Raw genomic sequence first — 16,982 nt, forward strand, 5'->3', positions numbered from 1 at the left:
CATGCCGGTCCATGGTTTCACATTACCTTACTATCAGGGTCATAAAATCAATACATTTCACGCAAGTACATCACATTTTTATTACTCCAAGTTGACTTTGAATTTGAATTTGACCAACCTAAGTGGTAACTTCATTTATTTAATATAATTCTTAATCATAACGTTTAATTTACCTTTACGTCTTTATATGTTAATTACTTAATTTTTACACATTAAATTTTATTTATAACTTTATTTTAATAGGCCACTAAATTCACACTAATAACTTAATATTTTATTATTAGTCTCCAAATTAGTATTTTCCACAAGTAGCTACTAAAATCTATTTCTCTTGAAATAAGTCTCCCAAATCAAAATTTCTAACTTTAAAATAAATAAAACTTTATTCTCCTCGCAAAATCAAACATTCTAATTAAAATTAAAGTTAAACTGCAACCTTTGGATAAGTTTTCAAAACTCAACAAGTTTACCAAAGATAATTATTTCAAGTTTGGAAAACAAGTAAACTTATTAGATTCGCAAAAATCAACATTATATTCTAGTTATAAAACAAAGAAAACTTATAATTTCACAAAAATCAATATTTCACACATAGTTTGAGAACAAGTTTACTAAAAATACATTTACATCTTTTTTATTTAAATTTTGGTCAAATAGTTAGCAAATAAAAATATTATTTAATTTTGTACTAAATAGTAATTAAATGTCACAAATGTTATTATTATTATTTTTTTAATTATGATATCTCATGTATTCAAGAAAATCACTTCAATATTTAATAACTTATCAAGCTTTCTCAAAAATAACTTTTAAGATTTTATTTTAATATTATCACAAAATAGCTTATAATAATATAAAAAAAATAAATCAAACTCTTTTTCTTTTTAATATGATAATGGTCGAATAATTTATGAGTATTTTGGGGCCTTTTTCACTAAAAAAACAACTTCATTTAATTTATTATAGTAAATTCAAGATTTAAATAATTAACATAACCACTAAAAAAAATATAAACTTTACACAATAACTTAGATATTTACTATAACTTTAAGGATAAACTTAAATCTCAGAATAAAGTATAATAACAATATTCTTAGTATAATCATACCTAGTAAAATACGTTCATAAAATAACTTACTACCTTATAAACTAGTTTGAAGGCCAACATAAACATATTAATACAAAATTCTAACATAAAATAAATTCTTAAATATAATAACATTTCTAATGTAACATATAACTCATCAAAATACTAGCACTAGTTTATAACATGAATCATGCTTAATATCACTAGAATATAATTTTGCACTCAACTTCCTGAACTTGTTCAAAGATTATTAAATTAACATACTAAAAATACTTTTAGCATACACATACTTAATATAACCTTGATCAAAATTTCATTAAACAAAATTCCATTAAAATATATCAACATATTTCATACTTTGCATATTATAAAGTAGATATAATATAAAATTCCACAAAAAGAGTAGGGTAAGAAGTTATACCATACTAACACCAAGTATTAGTACTAAGTACTAATTAGGAAAATAATAAGAAATAAGATCCTCCAAGATAGATAATAATGCTCCAAAGATAATTAATCCCAACTCCTAAAATAATGATGATGATTTAAGCTAAATAAAGAGTGTTCTAAGCTCCATGTTCTTTAATTTCTTCAATTAATAAAGGTATTAATGTAGTAAGATTTTAATGAAGTGAAAATATAAGAAATAATGTTCGAAAGATTTGGTGATGGTGGTTTAAGTGATCTCATGGATAAAGGGGGTATTTATAATGGGTTTTGACAACTTTGTAGTTCATTAGATTGTATGAAAAAGAGTGTTAAGAGTATAGAAGAAGGTTAACTTGTGTAAGTGAATTAGAGTGTGTAAGTGAATGTTTAAGAGTTGGAGTGTGTAAGTGAATGTGTAAGAGTTTGGAGTGTAGTAGAAGGTTAGGTTGTGTAAGGAAATGGTGATAGCTTGTGTAAGTGATGAATATCATGGGTTACCATAGAAAGGATTTTTTGGTTCATCAAAATTTTGTTCAAGTATGTACAAGTGAATATACTTTAAAATAATGGGTAAATTTGATCATGAAAATATGTAGTTCATTTAAAATTTTGCTTAAACTATACTTAATGTTAATAATAAAAATACGACTCATTTTTATGTATAAAATAATTACATCAAAATTATAAGGTTAAAATAATAAGTAGTAATGTTAGTTTAAGGAAGAAAGTTAAAAAGTAACGTTTTACAAAACCGTGAATATAATAATAAAATTTTACTTTTCGTACTGTTAAATAATAAAATAATTTTAGTGCTTATAAAAATATTTTTAAAAAAAATACTATTTTAAAGTTTAATATTTGAAAGAAATTATAAAATCGGAAAAGATTTAGGAATTAACGATGGTTTGAAATGGATAATCAAAGGATTACAGATTTGAATTGAAAATTCAGAATAATTAATCGGAAGATTAAAATTAAGAATTTTGAGTCTGTTACACTAACGATCTCTCATTTAAGTGATTGCATTGATAAGAAGTATGTTGTTGGGTATAGAGGTTTGTTGACATGGATATTTAGGAAGTTTGGTGTCCCTCTTGATGGTCTACATTTTCCTATGAGTCCCAACAATAAAATAGGTGCAAAGTGTTTGAATAATTTTCATTTGAAATTAAATGACAATGGGATTCTGGAGGATGCAAATGAGCAGGATAATGTTGTTGATTCTGACAAGGAAGAGGAGACACAGAAAAATGAGGAGGAAAGGGAAGAAAAGGAGGAGGAGGCACTGGGGAAAGAGGATCAAGAACCTGTTCCCTCTACCAATGCTGAAAGGGCAGAAGCTTGTTCTACAAGGGAACATGGGGAAGCTGAAGAAGGTGAGGCTGTGGAGGAGGATAATGAGGATAATCATGATAATGATGATAGTGATGAGGAGGTTCAATTGAAGAAGGAAGTAAGGGGGAAGCTGAAGAAGGTTAGGCTGTGGAGGAGGATAATGAGGATAATGATGATAATGATGATAGTGATGAAGAGGTTCAATTGAAGAAGGAAGTAAGGGGGAAGCTGAAGAAGGTGAGGCTGTGGAGGAGGATAATGAGGATAATGATGATAATGATGATGATGATGAGGAGGTTCAATTGCCGGTTCGGAAGCAGCCTGTTGCAACACATAGGAAAAATCGAAGGCTAGCTTCTACGGGAAAAAGTCCGGTTGTGGATTTGGATGATGAGTCTACCTCACACAACACCTTTGAACCTACCTATGACACACCTCCCTCACCAAAGCAAGCCACACCACCATCCCATCAAATTCCATCACCACCACCATCACCTATACCATTTACACCACCAGTTCTAACACACACTTCACCCAACCATGGCTTTGCTAACACTTCTGTTCCTACAGCTCTCTATACTCTATCCTCTTGAAGCTAAATGATTTGCAGTCTCAATTCTTTGCATTTCTGGTGGAAATTCGTGTCTCCCTGGCATCAATTACTGATCAACTGACCCAGATGGAAGCCCGTTTTGGTGCAAAGCTTAATACGGTAGAGGTGCAAACCGAATATGTTGATGAAGAAGAGACTTCACCCTGATCCCTTCTCCTACTGAAAATTTACATTTTATTTGGGTAAACCGTCTGTTTCTCTATCATTTGAACATTATTTTTCTTATGTATTTATGTACCAGCTGGGGTTCAATTTATGTAACTTTATATTTTTGAACATTCTACTTTCTTTTATGTTGAACAAAGTCTGTGACGTTTTAACATTGCATATCTTGACTGCATCTATTGGTATTTGCTTTTGATTACTGCCTCTTTTTTCTCTCTTTGACTATATCTACATAATTCGTGTTGTGGTTTGATTATTCTATTTCTTTTTAATTGATTTCTAAAGGGAAAATATTTGGCGCAAACTTAAAAGTATGCCTTGTGTATGATTTGGTTGATTACTCTTATTTGTTTTACCTTAGGATAATAAACATGCTCATGAATGCTCATATATGCTATACTACATGCTATATGCTCTGATTTTGTGATGAATATCTAATGAATATGTTCTGATGTAGTTATTTGCTCTGATGAATATGTTCTAATTAGTTAAGCTGTGCTCTGAACTCTAATATACTAATTAGTAAGGTTCTGATTAAGCTATTATAATTTGTATTAGCTCTGATCACTGATATTGGGTAATTAATTGAAACCTTGATTATTATGGTTGTTATATGAAAAATGAAAAGTTTGCTCTAAGTTATTCGAAATATTTTGGAAATGCAGAGTCCTATTTAAATGATTAACACATGTTTTGAATATCTACTCTAGTACTTAGTGTTATCATAACTTATCCTTTAAGTACTTATACTATGGTACACAGTAATATGATAATGTTCTAATAATGCTTGAACTAAGGATCTTTGTAAGCTATGTTATGTTATTTTAGATTTATTTAAAGCCCTAAGCAATAAACTACTTCCAATGATCTGATTATGCTTAGGATACTTTTAAATAATTCTAATTTTTAGAGTAATCTTTTTTTAATATATGCTTGGTAAATTATATTGTAATGAGTTGATTTACTAAGTTATGTAGAGTAGCTTTAATCTCTGGCATACTCTATGATATTGGTTTTACTCTATTTTGTTTAAGTTTGTTTAAAAGTTTGTCATCATCAAAAAGGGGGAATTTTTTGACTCTCTTAGGTTTTGATGATGACTACACTTCAAGTAAACAAATGTATCTTTAAAGATTGTGTGCAGGTCGATATCCGGTCGTGATTAAGATCGTTGATAGTACCTATGACTACTCGTCAAAGGAATCCAAAGAAATTAGAAAAGGCATATCGCTTAGGATGCCAAATGTAGACAGGAGGTCTACTGTTCCCAAGTTTGATGATCTAACAAAACTAGAAATTGGAAACAGTGCAGTATTCCCAGACTGGAGTCTGAACAAAATACGTCTGCTGAACTTCTGATTATTATATTTTCTAATTTTTAGTTGATGTATTAGTTAAAATTAATTTGTTGCATTATTTAATTATTATTAAATTAATTGGAAAAATATTTTATAACCACCTAACATGTGATTTTCTAAATCCTTTTTATTAGGCTTTTGTTTCGTATATATATTTGGTGAATAACTAAATTAGCTAAATATAGTGAAGGGGACATCAGCTTATATTAGTAAAGGGATCCTTAGCTATTATTAGTTAAAGATAACCGTGCCTATAAGGTAACCATACCTATTATTGGAAAAGGGAACCATAGCTAATTTTAGTTAAAGGGAACCGTAAGCTATTATTAATATAGGGAAGCTATAACTAATTTGCCTATTGTTAGTAAAAGGGAACGGTAGTTATTGTTAAGGAAACCGTGGCTTTGATTTAATCAAATGTACACCTATTTTACCTTTTGTTAAGGCAATAACTATGGGTTTTGACCTTACTAATTGAGATCCATATTATTCTCCTTATTATTAAATTAGCTATATTAAATTATGTTTATAAATAAATAAATAAATAAATATATATATATATATATATATATATATATATATATATATATATATATAATAATAATAATAATAATAATAATAATAATAATAATAATAATAATAATAATATAAAAAAAACGAAAAAAAAATGTAAAAAAAATCTGGAAGTTGGCGGCAAGCTAAGCTAGGTGGCATAATTCCCATTTAGTACTTATTTAGATGGCATGATTATAATTTAGTTCTTATCTTAATTTTCTTGCCCATGAAGGAAAAAAAAATTAAATAAAATAATAAATAAAATCTTTAGTCTATTTATATCCAAAGCATACCGTGGGATTAAAAAAAAAAAGAAGAGAAGGGAAAATCAGAAAATAAAAAAAAATTACTCTCAAATAAGAACTAATTCCTAAAAAACTCTAAAAACCCTAGAAAATTTCCTTAAAATTCTCAAAAATTTTCTAATAATAGTATTTAGTTTTAATCATAGAAATTCAAGGGGAGGAAGCTAATTTTGACACTAAAAATTCAACAACAAAGGAAATTGATTAATAGTGAAATTATTAAAGGTATAAATTCTTATATATATTTATTTACATGTGTTTATAATATATAAATTAAATTTTCTGTAAATTTTGGTGAATCAATTCGTTGTAATTTAATTTATATGATTTATTCATTTTAATTGCAAAAAACCGCATAATCTGAAATAATTTTAATTAAAATAGTAAATATTAATATTTTTAAACGAAATTTTATGTACATATATATGTATATATGAGATATAAATTGTGTATTAATTTCGTGAATTATAGTTGAGTATAAATATTATTATTATTTTTGCTAAAAATACGCATAAAATAAGAAAATTCATAAATTGGGTTAAAAATGTATAATTCTGAAAAAAATAATTTATTTTATTGTTACTGCATTTTCTATTCATTTCAGTAATTTTAGTTTTGTGAATTTTGTGATATATAAATTTTAAAGAAATAAATTAATTGTCTAAAATGTTATAATAGGCGAAAAGAAAGATAAGTAATAATTAAATTTATTTTATTTTGGTGAATAAATATATACACCAATTCATTTAATAATAAGTTAATTTTTAAAATAATTCGTGTAGATTTTAATCTTAAGGATATTAATTATTCATGTACTAAATCTAAAACTAAGCTATTAAGGAATTATTTAAATAAAATAAAATGTTATTTTTTAAAAATTTGGATAAATGGGCTAGGATCTATAATAAACCCAATATACCCTCTTTAAGACATTTTTAGTATTTATTTATGATGAAACTATTTATTTTATCATTTATAATAAATAAACATTTAAGAAAGTGATTATTATGAAATTAATAAAGCTAATTGAAAATTAATTTGTAAATAAATACTAAAGACCAATTTAACTCTTGATTTCGTTTAATAATAATTGATTGTTTGTATGTAAGTTGTTATAAATTTATTTCTAATATATTTTAATGTAATGTTGCATTTATATGAAAACAGTAACATGATAATAAAAAGGCTTGATAGTAAGGAAATGCCGAACCATGCTTCCGGCATGTAAAAACCGTGGGACGTATTTTTCGGCACGTAAAATACGGCGAACATATTAAGGTTATTTAACCTGACCTGTGGCTCGAGCAACATTGTACTAGAGGAGTGACAACTCCTACTAAGTAGGGGGTTTTGGTTTATCTCACCCTAACAGGCCCTTACATATATCAAACAAAGATCATATGTGTTGCATTCATTAAAGAAGTAATCGAATTGCACGCCCTAACACTCAAGCAGAAGTGTTAATAAATCATGCCCGGGTACTCAAGCAGAAGAACCAAAAGTTTAACATATATGAATAAATTTAATATAAAAATGAAACACCTATAATACATAAGATACCTTGCATATTATTTATTGTGATGCACTTATTTTTGCATAATACTTATTGCAATGCATATATTTTCTATACTTGTATAATTGCGGTAAGTTTTTATACTCGGCTTATTAGCTGACCGATTTCCATCGGCTGTTCCCATATAATCGGAGATGATGCTGTAGGTAACTTTACATGAGGTTGATAAAGAAGCTATTGTATTGTTTATGTGATAATACGATATAGTATGTATGTCATCTTATATAATGGGTATGTTACAACGATAATTATGTATTAAAGAAAGATGTAATATGTAAAATTATATTTTAATGATTTAAGTTTTCTTTGTTTTTTTGAAAATACTGTTTTGTTTTATTTTATTTTTGCAATAATCACGGCTTGATAGACTTCTGCTTTAGCATTACTTACTATTGTATTATATTAAACTTATATTTAGAAAAGAACAATCCGTTACAAACATGGCTAGAAATAAGTCATTTTTGCCTCTTATGTTGGTTCTACTAGCTATTTTTCTTTGTGGAAAGTAACAAAATTATTACTATTATTTTTTTTTTGACAAATATTATTATTATTATTATTATTATTATTATTATTATTATTATTATTATTATTATTATTATTATTATTATTATTATTTTTATTATTATTATTATTATTATTATTATTATTATTAGTGTTATTATTATTATTATTATTATTATTATTATTATTACTTTTATTATTATTATTATTATTATTATTATTATTATTATTATTATTATTATTATTATTATTATTATTATTATTATTATTATTATTAATAGTAGTAGTAGTCATAATAGTTGTAGTAGTAATAGTAGTGGTAGTAGAAGTAATTGTAGTAGCAGTAATAATAGTATTATTAGTACTGAATCATTTATTTTTATTTGTTCACTTTACAAATATATATATATATATATATATATATATATATATATATATATATATATATATATATATATATATATATATATACATATATATATATATATATATATATACATATATATACATATATATACATATATATATATATATATATATATATATATACATATATATATATATATACATATATATATATATATACATATATATATATATATATACATATATATATATATATATATACATATATATATATATATATATATATATATATATATATATACATATATATATATATATATATATACATATATATATATACATATATATATATATATATATATATATATATATATATATATATATATATATATATATATATATACATATATATATATATATATATATACATATATATACATATATATATATATATATATATATATATATATATATATATATATATATATATATATATATATATATATATTACTAGCACAATTTTATAATTTTTTTTAGATAATAAATAGGTAATGAAAATTAATATAGCTAAAGATGAATAAAGAAGTCCATTAACTTTAATTTGATATGTGATAAGGTTGAATTTGATCATCTTAGAGGAGATTTGAGTCTTGAATCTCTCCCTTGATGGATGTCAAAATCATATACAAGATTTCATTGCTCCAATGTGATTAGGTGACTCCCACGTAGGATGGAGTGGGAGAATCAAATCACTAGTGGAAAAAAATCTTATCTGCTGCGGTTTTTGTTTAACGCAGCATGAAATGACATGAAAAATCGAGGGAAAAAAAAGTTACACTATATGCTACGGTTCTTTGAAATACGCAGCATATAAGGTAATTTTTGTTTTAAAAAAAATAAAAAATTCTTATATGTTGCGGCACTTTGAAAACGGCAATATATAAGGTATTTTTTGTTTTCTAAAAAAATAAAAAATACCTTATTTGCTGCGGTTTTCAAAGAACCGTAGCATTTAAGGTATTTTTTAGTTTTTTTTTAAAAAACGCGCCTCATATGTAGTACAACTTTTTATGAATAAGCATATACTAGCTACTGTTTTATTCTTCAAACTTTCTTCTTCAAAACCCACTGTTTTATTCTCCAAAACACACGATTGTACTACGCCTCTTCTATATTGTTCTTCTTCAAACTTTCTTCTCTACTGTTCATCTTCGAAGACCCACTGTACTGCTCTTCTTCTTCTTCTTTAATGCTCTTCGAAGACCCACAATTAATCACCCATGAATTTCTTTCTTCATCTTCAAAGACCCACGAAATTTCAACCCATTGTTAATTCTCCTTGTTTTAATCTACTACATTTCAACCCACCATTGTTACTTTTCCCTCAAAAACCCACGAAACCCACGAAATTAGGGCTTAGTCTTGTTCTTCTTCAAGGTATTAATTTTTCAATCTTTATTTAAGTTCTTCAAGCTTAGCTTCATTGTGTTTTATAGATATAATTTTTTTTTATACTAATTTTAATTTTTTTTCATTGTAGGTTACATAATACAATTGTAGAAACAAAATTATCATATCTAATTACCAAGGTATGCATTGTATATTTGAATGTGAATAATTTACTTATGTATGCACTTGAATATTTGAATGTGAATAATTTTAATTAATTAAGATTTTTAGGGTATATTGATGTGAATAATTTACTTAATCAATTAATTAATTAAGAAAAGCAAGGTGAAAAATTATAATCAAAATCAACAAAGTATATATTGTATGATAACATAGAATTTATTATATGATTGGATTTTTTAATTAATCAATTTCTGATTGAATATTTATACAAGATAAAAATTACATGATTGGACTTCATAATGGAAATATATACTAACAAACCATAGTAAATCTTATGCATTTACTTTTAATACTTTTAAAAGATTTTATTGCTACATTATAATAATAAAATATTTTCCAGCATAACATGAAAAGGAAAGAAAATTTGAAGATCATGGATAGTAATAAAAATAATTGGGAATTTTAATTGCTAATTTTGAGTTTTTGGCTTTTTTAAATGGAATATAAACGTTTTTTTATTCGCGTGGTGACTTAAGTTTCTAACTTCTCTACTTGTTAGACAAAAAGTTAAGGTTTTTGTTAAATTTTCGTAATTATTACATATTATAATGATTCTTTTTCATAAAATTAATGTCGCGATCACACTTATGAGACACATTTTTTACAAACAAAATAAGTACTTAATTCAACTTAGAATTTAACATTTTGTCTACTACATAAAAAAGTTAAAAGCTAAAGGTCACAATGCAAGTTTTACAAAATGTTTGTGTGTCCCATGAAAAAGTCAAAAATTCAATGTTAGCATGTAAAATTTTCCAAAAATACTAGATGTGATTAATTATTTTTAATAAATAAGTTTGATTTTGTATTATCATAGAAAGCCCAAAGCAGGCAAACACTATCCCAATCCTTAAACTTCGCCACACTTTTCATTTTATCACCACCCCAAATGAAATTACGAATATGCCCTCGGATTTTCAAAAATTACGATTTTGCCACTGGACCTAAAATTTCCTATATATACCACAATCTCACTAAAAATTTTCTTATCACACTTAAAAAAAAAAACTTACAAAAGCAAATTTTTGGAGCAAAAACTAAGAAGTTCAATCCGCAAACAATTAATCGAGGTAATTTTGCTTTCGAATCTTATTATTTGAAAATTAAATAAAAAATAAATTAAACGAGTCGCATAGATCTGGGCGACCAGACCCCGGTTCAGTCGCAGAAAAAACCGCGGCTGGACCCTGGTTCAGTTGCACAATATTGTGCGACTGAACCGGAGTCTAGCTAAGGTTTTTTCTGCGACTGAACCGGGGTCTGGTCGCCCAGATCTGTGCGATTCAATTTTTTTTTTCCGTTTTTTTATGAATAATTATTATTATTTTTAATTATATTGTTATTGTTATTTTTATTATCATTACTGTTATTATTATTATTATTATTTTATTATTATTGTTATTATTGTTGTGATTGTTATTATTTTTATTATTAAATTTTTATTTTTGTTTTAATTTTTAATTTTTTATTTTAAATATGTTTGTTATAATTATTATCATTAACTTTTTTATATTCTTTTGAATATTATTTTCATTATTATTGTTGATGATGTTGTTGTTGTTATTGTTAATGTTATTAAATTTTCCTTTGATTTTATTTTTAATTATTGTTTTTGTTATTAGTGTTATAATTATTGTTATTGTTTGTGTTATTGCTGTTATGATTATTATTAATGTTGTTATTTTTGTTAATATTGTTATTATTATTATGATTATTGTGAATTTAAAAAATTAATTACAATAATATTATTCCTAATAATAAATATGTTGTAACATTATGTTTGTTGGTAATGATTAGGTAAATTTTGCTGTTGCTAATTAATTATTGTTTTTTTTTTCATGTGATTAATTTAATGTAATGTTTGATTATGTTCATTTATGATTAATATTTACTTAAATTATCAAAAATTGTAGTAAATGGCTGGTAATCAAGGAAGAGGAAAGGGCTTTTTTAGACACTTGTTGAGCGGTAATAGTTCTAGGCCTACCTTACTTAGAGGGGACCCGCATGAGAGGGGGATAACAGGTTCAGCTAGGAGGGCTAGGCAGGAAGAGGCTGCCAGTCACAGCATTGCCCAACGATTGAGTGCGCTGGACCTAGTGCGAACCCCTCTTGAGGACCAGGCTAGTAGCATGCAGAGTAGTTGGGGGTTTTCAAGTGATGATGATAATGTTGCTCATGATATTGAATACGAAGCTCCTGATTTTCACCCAGTGGACTGGACTATTGTCTGGGGGCGCGACGGGAGATTCGCACGTGGCAGCCCTAGTTCTTCAGCCGCCTCTAAGCGCAATGGACGTAGTTTCGTCGATAATGAGTCGGCCCGAGAGAGCAGGCGCTCACAGTCCACTGGCACGGACTGGTTAGTCACATCGCCCAAACCCGGGGGGCCGACAGATACCCGATTGATCCCTAGCTATGGCGGGCACATAGCTAAACTTATTTTCCACGGCTCCGAGCGTACTCCTCCGGTTTTGGAACGCCGTAGTGGGAAGAGGCTGTTGGAGGCCATAATCGGACAGAGGGATATGACCGATGCGCTGTATGATGTTCTACCTGCTACTCCCCTGAACCGACTACCGTACATTATGCACCAGCACATCGATTGTGCTTTACTTTCGGCGTTCGTGGAGAGGTGGTAGCCGGACACGAACACCTTCCACATGCCATGGGGGGAAATGACTATTATGTTGCACGACGTGCAACGCATACTAGGCATTGCTATTGAAGGCTCTCTGCCGGCTGAGCCTTTTGAGGCGGAGTGGCAGGTCGGTATCACCAATCTTTTCGGGGAGCCTATGTCTGAGCTACGGCGTAGGGGTGCGTTCACCAGCGGCTGCGTGAACGTTGCTGAACTGATGCGGCTATGTCATAGGTCCCAAGCCATTGATACCCAGTCGACAGCCTACTACATGGCAGTCGTCGGCTCTACCTTGCTGGCTGATAAGACCAGAACCGGCATGCGACCTCACGCGATATTTACCGTGAACACCGATCAGGATGAGATCGCCTGCGGTGCGGTGACGTTTGCCTACTTGTATCGGCAGCTCGGAATGGCATCTAGGGCTGGCTGCAAGACCATTGCGGGTTGTCTAACATTGCTGCAGACATGAATATATGAGTACTTTCCCACTTTTCGCCCTCATCCTTGCCGAGCAGATGAATCAAACAAGACTAGGGCGGAGATGTGGTCGACGAAAAAACCATGTCGTGAGGTGGACAGGTTGAGAGAGTGCCGTAGCATACTTGACTCCATGACGGAGACTCAGGTATTGTACATCACATCACACTTTTTTATGCATGTTTTTTAGTTTTACATTATTTTTATTTGTTAACTTGGCTTGTATCCAGGTGGAATGGACTCGTACATGACTGATTCTAGGGCGTTGCTCAATGAGCACCCACACACCACCTTCATCGGGGGTATCACATGCTTTGATATCGTGGAGGTGTATTTACCGGAGCGGGTAGCGCAACAGTTCGGCTTCGTGCAGGCTATTCCCCCTCTCCTATGCGACCAACCAAGGCTCTGCGACCGGCACACGGTACCTACTCCTAAACATTTGCTTCTTCGCATGCGTTCTTGGAGGCATGGAGTAGGTTACCCTTTAGTGCTCGCATTGGTGAGCATGCACTTCGTCGGACATGTGTTCCATCAGAGGTTGAACCTAGTTACGTTGACTGGTTCAGCATGTGCTCGCACCCCTTCATAGTCCCCGACGAAGGACCGACTGCCGGTCCTCGTCGAACGAAGAGTAGATCTGAATATGTGAGTGTTTTAAATTTATTTGTTTTCTTTTATGTCTTTGTGTTATTTGGATGTTCTTTTATATGTTGTTAACGCCGTTTTTGCTTTTCTTTTTTTCAGTTTCTGAATGAATGGCCCAGTCGATTTGCTCCATTGGCAAGATTACCTCCTGTCGCGGAAATGAACCCTCGGCAACGACAAGCCTTAGATGTATACCTTAATGATTGTAAAGATTTATTTTTCGAATGGCAAGCATTTAAGGGGCACGACCCTTCATAGTCTGTATTAAACTTAATTTACATTCATCGATGCATTTATTGATTTACGTCAACGCTTTTTACATTAAATTTAATTCATGTTTACGTCAATGCTTTTATTCATTTGAATCGTTACTATACACAAAGAATTTGATCTACATTTGCTATAGTTTCTATAATACAACTGAATAATTTCTATAATTTTCTATACACAAAGAATTTGATGTACATTTCTATAATACAACTGAATAATGATCTGTACAACACGTTAAACTACGGACTATCTAAATTTACAGCATCGTCAGTGGTGTCATCACGTGGTGGTGGTCGTGGCCCGCATAGATTATTCCAGAGCATAATCCTAGTACAGAAATGTGTTTCAATATGTCTACAAAATATGTCAACTACTTCTCTCCAACGTTGATGGACGAGCGGGAGTGGGGATGAATCGTCGTTCATTAATAGTTGAACAAAATGATTTCCATTCACCCAACTTATATGTATAACTTTATGTACACTATGAACGCCCCACGCGTTCCTTAAAGGAAGAACCAAACAGTTGTAAAATAGGTTACCGCTAACAGAACCATAATAAGCAATGCCAATGTTAAGAAACGTTGCTCCAGAGTGTTGGACCTCTTGAGTTTTGATTATGACTACACTTTATTTAAACAAATATGTTTTTTTGAGATTGTGTGCAGGTCGATATCCGATTGTAATTGTGATCGTTGATAGTACCTATGGCTTAGTTTATGGAAAAGTACGTGTCAAAAGGATTCAAGAGATGTTAGAAGAGTATATCACTTGGGATGTAAAATGGAGACAAGAAGTCTACTGTTCCCAGGTTGGATGTTCTAGCAAAACTGGATTTTGGAGACAGCGCACTGTTCCCAAACTAAAGTCAGCCAACGTTAACTAATAAATTCTGATTTTTATTATTTTTACTTAATGTACTAAAATTAATTTGTTGCCTTTATTTATTATAGTTAATTGGTAAAAAGTTTTCTAAAAATTACTTTACGTATGAGTCTCTAAATAAAGATCCTTTATTTTAGGATCTATATTTAGTAAATATTGGATTTGCTAAATATAGGAATAGATGTTGTTGAAAAGTCTTTCCTATTATTTTTAACCGGTCTTTATCTTAGAAAATAGGTTATCATTCCTATAATTAGTTAGCATGTAACCATTCCTATTAAGTATAATTGTTTCTATAAATAGCATAAAAGTTCCAACAGTTATTATTGGAAAAGGAACTGCTGTTTATGAAACTGCTGCTTAAAGGGAACATAACCTATTTTTAGTAAATGGAAACAACGGTTATTGTTGTTCTAACTGTATGCTTGATTTAATCAAGTCTTGTGGAAATAACCGTCTGTGTGATTAATCCACATTACTCCCATGATCTTTGTGATAAAGGAATAATGGATTGGATTATTCCATTTTCTTAGAGATTTTATTTTTTATAAATAGCTAGTGAATTCGGCTGTTCCTAAGCATCTAACGCATGAACTTTGTTATTTTCATGTGATTATTTTTGGAAATCCACAAGAAATATTTTGTTTTGAAATTTGCCAATTAACTCATAATATTTTCTTGAGCAACTCATTGATTTTTTTTTTTAGAGAATTTTTATTCTTTTTGTAAGGGTTTTTGAGAGAACTTGTAATTAGACTCGGGTGAGTCTAAAGGGGAATTAGATAGCTTTGAGTGAAGCTATTGAAGAGTTTAGCTTTTAGTGAAGCTAAGTTTGTTGCTTTGAGTAAAGCAATTTGAGAGAGAAGAGTTGGCCTAGTTGATTCGCTTCGAGTGAAGTAAGGTGTTTATTGTAATTGTAAGTAATTGCCTTAAACATAGTGGAGTATTTAGAAATCCCGAGGGATCGTGGTATTTCCTTCTGTTTAGGCCCAGAAGGTTTCCATGTAAAAATCGTTTGTCTCTTTTATTATTTTGCTCTAAGTTCAAGCTTTATTTATCTTAATTCAATTTCGCAAAAACAGGGCAAGAACACTTGAATTAGTAACAACAACAATTCACCCCCCCCTCTTATTGTTGTCCCGTTCCTAATTGAGTCTACATAGAGTACAATCTTATCGGTGCATCCATCCGGTGAATATAAGGAGCAAGTCCTTTGCCGTGTGAACCTATTCTGAATATGGAATCGTCTAACGACTCCTGAGATAAATACAAACGTCGGTATTGATCTCTGTTCATTTGCAATTCCATACACATGGCATGTCTTAAAAGAGGCCATGCTTCCTCGCCTCCCAGCTCTGTGGAGGCAAAAGCTCTAAATCCACAGTTACCATCACCTAACACTTTAATCGAGTCGAACAAGTAAGGAGGAAGAATGAACGGGATGTTATTAGGCCATGGAAACTGTGAAAAATCACGACCTCCTGGATCATCTGCAATAATTGAAAATAAGGTTAATAAGATAAAGCTGTAACAAAGTAATGTAAATAACGGAAAAGAAAGTCATGTACCGGATAAGTTGAAACTAAACTTAATTCCAACTGAAGATTGCGTTTCTCGACCAATAGATCTGCCACTAGATCTCCCGCGGGATGAAGATCTAGACCCTCGACCGCGAGAAGATGATCTGCTATATTTAAATGCACTCTTTTTCCTTCTCATGGTTTTGCTTGTGCTTGGTCTTCCCTTTCTCAGTGAACCGATGGACATATGTAAATAACATGCACACGGCAATCCATGGGTGTGTTGAAGTACACAACCGCATTTGTTAAATACAAAATCACCCAGTTCTAACATACGGTTATACTCAAGTTGGAGTTGCTCCAAGGCATAGATCAATACATGGCAATATAAAGGTCTAAAGAAATGCAGTCGCATCGACCTTGCTATAGAATTCATGGATTCCTGTAGCGCTTGTCGGATCCTAGCTTGCTGATTTGTAATCTGTGCGTGTGCCCTTTTAAAAAGGGTATCGAATGAGCTATTACCGCTACCAAGGTAATACTTGAAAGACGAGTGTTGGTTTTCAACTCTGCTGGTAGTCTGGTTACCCATGTGCTAACAATCATTCGTCCACACA

Source organism: Amaranthus tricolor, chromosome 8 (genome assembly GCF_026212465.1).
Source record: "Amaranthus tricolor cultivar Red isolate AtriRed21 chromosome 8, ASM2621246v1, whole genome shotgun sequence".
NCBI classification, from domain to species: domain Eukaryota; kingdom Viridiplantae; phylum Streptophyta; class Magnoliopsida; order Caryophyllales; family Amaranthaceae; genus Amaranthus; species Amaranthus tricolor.